The following is a 6220-nucleotide window of genomic DNA, read 5'->3' on the forward strand; positions in this document are numbered from 1 at the left end:
TTTTTTTACATATGTTATTTTCACAAAAGATAACAAAAATGTTCAGAGACCAACTTATTTGGGAAGAATTTAGGGTGATACTAAAAAATTGGGAAATAGTCTGAACTAAATGTGATAAAATTCAATAAAAAAATGCAAGCTAGTATACTCAGGTAGGACTGATTAATTTTCTCCACAAATGTGAAATGAGGATGTATTCTGAATAACAATGTAAGAAAACTACTTTTGCAACAGCAAGCAGTGTATTGAGTCATGAGGTGCTGAATCTAATCATGTAGACTCTTCCAGTGAGAATACTTTGATAAAAGTTAGCAGAAATATTTTCCTTCTCTCAGATGTTGAAAACTCCCCAGAAAGAAATTTGGTAATGAGTTGGTATCTGTGCTTGTAAAGCATAAATATAGCCTTACAATGCACAAAGCACTTTGCTCCATAAATAATGTACATTCTCATTTCATCATCACAGAAACCCTATATCATCCTCACATTGGAGATGAGTAAACTAAATCTTGGAGAAATACATGTATATTTTGGCTAAAACATGTTTGTTTAAAAGAGCTGTGTTGAAATCATGATGGCCTAGTCTTCCTTAGTGGTGCCAAAGTATACATTTTTAAACACAAATATAGAAAGAGCACATGCCAAAGATTTATTTACTTATTAATGAGAGAATCAATAAGATGGTAAAGCATTTTGAGAAACTAGTTATTTATAAACATTTTTTAAATGAATGCTAAAGCAAGACTTCTAGGGTAGATATAACACTAGAAAATGTCCTGTAGATCAATTAAAAAAAAAAAATCTTTGGGTTTATCTTTTCTACCAGACAATTTATTTGCATTTCTACCTGATGTGGTCTACAAATCAATATGTAACTTCGCCAAGTCTGAGTCCTTAAATAATAGTAAATAACAAAGGCAAACAAAAGTACATCCCTCAGGCACTTAAATAAACTGTATGTGCAGGACCACCACCTATCCTGGATTTCCAAGAAGAGAGGAGTTTCCCAAACATTAGACTTTCAGAGCTAAAACCAGGAAAGTTCTGCACAAGCCAGAATGTTTGGCCCCATTAACAATGCCCCAGTATGGGGACTGGCCAGTTAGCTCAGTTGGTTAGAGCTTGGTGTTTATAACACCAAGGTTATGGGTTCAGATCCCCATCCTGGCCAGCTACCAAAAAAAAACCCACCAAAAAAAGCAATGCCCCAGTACGACACTAGAAGGACATGCTGCATACTCCTGACTTTATTCCAAGGCAACTTTTCTTAACAGTAAGATTGCAATAAAAGTAATCTAATTTGTTGCTGACTTCACACCTTGAAAAAGCTAAAAATATATAGACATTCTTGATTTTACCTTAATTTTTATCACACCCACAAAAAAATAAAACTTTCCTTCTAGTTATTTATTAAAATGTTGCTGTGCGGGATAGCAAGATCTATAAGACATGCCACCTCAGGTTTCTACCACAGCACACTTAGCATAGTACAAATTTATCATCAGTGAAGAGTGGCATACAACATCATTTCTTTACCCACATCATGGCCATCTTCTCACATTTTGTGTGTTTGCATTCTTCTGCAATGCAAAGTTTACCTGTAATTTAGTTACTACCCCGAGCTCAGTGGGAGAAACACCCAAGTAAACTCACGAGGCTTTTCAGTTTGTTTTTTTCTTTTTTCTCTTTAATTGTAAAGGAGGAAAAGCCTAAGAGAGATTCTCCAAAGTCATCAAATTCTAGAATATTGCATATCCACAATCATCAAACTTATCCACCTTTCTGCGCATTTTCTCCCTCCTCTACCTCCACCACTCCATTCAAATGTGCTCCATGTTCAGCTTCTCAGGGCATCACCCTGGAGGCTGCACACTTCCTAGGGACTCTGAGCAGTAGAGGAGGAATAGCTGAGGGAGATAAACAAGGCGATGGATCTGAGCACAGCTCAACTTTGCAAAACCTAAAGACCACAGGATGGCCCTGAAATGCAGCTAAGCTTTCCTGAGACCCCAGGAAGGTGGAGGTACTCCAAAAGGGCTGAGAACTCGCAGACTGGAAGAGGCCCCGCTCTGCTGGCTCCCTTTCAAGTTCTTAAATTCTTCTCTACCTTCCACCAAATTTGTATACCCCACTCATCCAGGTAGTTGTCTGGCATAAACAGAAATCACCTGTTGGAGGGCGGTCTGTAGTCATCTGTTTCTACTTGAGCCTGCCCATTGCCATCTCACTACCATATTCCAAATTGCTCACCAAACATTTCTCCCAGGCCCCTTCAGTAATGTTCCTGAGTGTAGTTCTGGTATTACAAATTTATTCATCTCCTTGCATAATATGATTTGGATCAAATTGCAGGATGACACCAATTCTTGAGAGAGCAGTAAAAGAAAGTAGAAAAATAAGAGAAAGTAAAAGGAATTCAGAAAACAAAAAACAAAACAGACAAACAAATAAATACCTTGCTAATATCCTTCCATTAGAGACTGCGGTTGGGGCAAGGATAGACTGGGGGTACAGATAGGTATTACCTTTCTTGGAGTCATTTTTCTAACCACAGAAAAATTATGCTAAGAACACTAAAGATTGCTACTATGCAGTGAGTTTTTCTTTTCTTTTTTCTGACTAGCACCAGCAGGAGGGAAAAATAGTAATCTTCTAGGAGCCATTGCCATTGCTTAGGACCAAAAGCAACAAAAGAGGTATCTGTAGAGAAACAATAAACCCCAGATTCTCACCAACTCATCATCCTATTCCAAAATCAGTGAAACAATTGGAAATCTGAAAGACACCAGTTCAAGTTTAAGGACAGTCAACACTTGTCAGGTCCGCCGCTGGCCGACCCGAACAGCCCTAGCCTCATTCCTTTCAGTGGGCAAGCGAATGGCCCGGGATTCCTCTTTCCCTCCTGTCCCCTTTGGAAGGAGATGGGGGAAGAGAGCCGTGAAGAGAGGTGAGCACAGCCGCCGGCCCCAAACCAGCCCGGTTAAAGGACACTCATACGCGGTGGGAGTTCTGTCGAGCAGTTCCGTTTATTACCACACAAGCACTTGCTTTTAAAGGCAAATGGGGAAGGGAGGTTTTTTACATAATCTTATCAGCTTAAAGGTCAAGAGAGCATGCATCCTGTCTCAATGCCTAGCTATCGCAACCTCGAGCGTGGAAGCGCATATTTGGCCAATAAGGGCTAAGGCAAGGTTCCCGCAGACACCTCCACCCTACTTCCTCCCAGCGCCATCTTAGGCTGCCACATTAATACACCCTTGTGGGCCTATAATGGTGCCACTTGTAATATCACTTAAGGTGGCGTTAGTTTTTAAGGCCCGACAAACACTATGGCTGAGCTGGACTCCAGCTTTAATGAACTTGAAGGAACCATGTGTGAAGGCACAGCTCTCTGACCAGAGTTTCCCTAAAGAGCTGAAGAGCAGAAAACAGACCCTGAAGTGCCTGTAGTCAACCTTCTAGCCCAATTTTCAAGGAGTAGATTTGAAGATTTCCAGGTCAACATGGACAAGGGACCTACCCAGACTGTTTTTAGGCTCATAACACCTTCCAGGATGCAACATCGTGCTCATCCACCTTCCCACTCCACTCTCTCTCTCTGTGCACCTGTTGTCTGAAGTTGAAAGCTCTGAACATGTGTAGGATGAGATGGCATCATGTCTAACCTCTTCTAAGAAAAATAGCCATAGAGCAGAGGGTACTTAGTCTGAAATCAAACTATAGTAGGGGTGGGGCAGGGAAGCACAGGGCCCGAAGGACCTTCCTCCTTCCTTCAAGAGTAGCAAATATTAGGACTTTATTTCTCTCATTGCAATTACCAGCCACTACATTAGCCCTGCAGGTTTAGAAGACTGCACCTCTAAATCAGACAAAGGAAAACTGTCAACCTAATTTTTGGTGCCATTGTGACTTGTATATTTCCCTGACTTTTTAGATATTTTATTGGGAAATTGAGAAAGGATGTGCTAGGGGCTACTAGACAGTAGCTTTTAAACTGACAGTAGCTTTTAAATTGACTAATATTGTTATTTGATACTCTTTGCCCATTAAATATGCTTTTGCAGGCCCAGAAAATTATGCATTGTACTTACATTAATTTTCCTTCACAAAACCAACATTTTTCTTTCGTTTTTTTCTTTTTTTCCCCTAGTTTCTAATTACATGGGGAAAAAAAATCTATAAGTAAATTGTATTAAGTTAAAAAAAGAAATTCCACTTTAAGGAAAAACATATTAACTGGCTAATTTTTGACTTTAAGTTTTCACCAGATACTATAAAGAGAATGCAGCAGAGAGAAATGGACAAATGAGTAAAAAATTACTACTTAAACTGGCTTTAGAAAGTCAAGGTTTATGTGGGAAACTGACTTCAAATTTAAATTTGTTCCTAGTTATTTTTCTCTAGCAGGTCTACATCTTCAGTGTCTTTGCACATGTGAGTAGATGTTCCCATGCCCAGCTGTGCTTTGCTTCTTTTCATTTCCCCCACTGGAATCACATCTTATTTCTACCATCCAGATCTAGCCCTTCCTTTAGTGCCTAACTCCACCCTCCAAACCTTCTCAACTAAACATCATTATGCTATAATTTTTATTTCTTCAATAGTTACTTAATTTATATTATTCCATCTATGCCATGTTATAGAGCATACATACATACATACATACACAACATACACACACTTGACATATACACAATTGCTACCCAACAGTATACAACGCTTCCTAAAAAAAAGGACCAATTCTTTGATTTACTTTAAAGTCTTAAAAATACCCCTTAAAACAATACACTGTTTTTTCCAGGTTTGTAGAATAATCCATTTAAAATCAAATGGGCTTTCCAGATAACTTGAGTTTTTATTCCTGGAAATTTCCAAGTAAGAAAGATGCTTGAAAATAGATGAGAGACATGGCCAGGGAGGTTACACTTAATTGGACAGCATACTGGCTCATTTGACTATTTCCTCTCCTTCCCTGGATTCAAGGTTACCTTTACCTTAAGATTGTTGGCTTGAATTCATATGGTTTTACTCTTAAAGCAAAGTTGAGGAGATTCACAGGACGCGACACCAGACTGCAGCTTACAGATTTTCGGTTAAGCACGATGCTCATAGCAAAAGAGAAAAGTCAGAAGTAGGATGTGGCTATGGAGGCAAGAACGACAGTATAGATAATATATGCTCTGCCATGTCTTTTAAAAAGAAAGAAAAGGCAAGAAAATTGCCATGGGAAAGGGAAGACAGAAGGGAGAGGATGGTATGGGAGCCAGTTAAGGACAAGAATAAATTTCACATCATTTTAGAAGTTATTTCACTAGATAGGAAAAGAAATCAAGGTAGGTAACAATTCAACCCAAGAAACATGAATGAATGAATTATAGTAAGTCGTGTATCTGTTTGCTGTCCTGAGATTTCTTCTGGACAACCAGGCTTTGGATTTCATTATTTTCTCTTACCTAGTAACTTCCAAAATCTTGAGGACAAATTCTAATCCTCTGTCTCCAAATAAAAAGTATAAATATATTTACTCTAGATTTAGGTATCAGGACATTTGTATTAGAATCCTAGCTCTGCAGTTTATAAGCTGTGTGTCTTTAATTTGTTCAACTTATTTAAACTTCAGTTTCTTATTGGTAAAATATGCATAATAAAAGTGCCTAATGTTGTGAGAATCTAATAAAATAACATGAGAAATGTCTTGGAAATATAAACTTTCATGCAAATGCAAAGACTAATTAATTTTTAATATGGATGTTTTATTTTCACCTCAAATTCAGTATCAAAAACACATTTAATTGCTTTCCACCTGGAATTGGTTCTTTTTCCATATATTTTTAGTGCTATCAGTTTTCCATTATTGTCTTATCCAACTGTGATAAAAATTTAGAGTTATCTTTGAATCCTTCCCATTTTAAATATTCAGTAAGTCCGGCCTATTGTTTCTTTGCAACACTGGAGGTGTGGATCCCCTTACATTTTTACTGTTTCTGTGCCTCTGTTTCTTTAGTGAATCATCTTTTGCTCCTGAATTGAAGCCCATTCTGTGCACTACTATTTAGCTCCTGTCTAAACCGCTGCTGTCACCATCTTACCTCTCTTCTAGATTCTTTCATTAGTGAAAGAATGAAAAATAAAATTTTTCATTCCCATTTAAAATAAAGTTTCCTTAGGCAGGCCTTATTACCAGCCACAATCTTGCCCTGCCTTAACTTTAGGGAATGTG

The 6220-nt window shown here is 38.2% G+C and overlaps 1 non-coding gene across 1 annotated transcript; it reads left to right on the top strand.

Moving 5' to 3' along the window:
• The first annotated feature begins 1096 nt into the window (after positions 1-1096).
• TRNAI-UAU (transfer RNA isoleucine (anticodon UAU)) lies at positions 1097-1171 on the top strand. Its single transcript has one exon. It is a non-coding gene; the product is annotated as a tRNA-Ile (tRNA).
• The last annotated feature ends 5049 nt before the right edge of the window (positions 1172-6220 follow it).

This window comes from Cynocephalus volans, chromosome 1, assembly GCF_027409185.1.
Source record: "Cynocephalus volans isolate mCynVol1 chromosome 1, mCynVol1.pri, whole genome shotgun sequence".
Classification (NCBI taxonomy): Eukaryota; Metazoa; Chordata; class Mammalia; order Dermoptera; family Cynocephalidae; genus Cynocephalus; species Cynocephalus volans.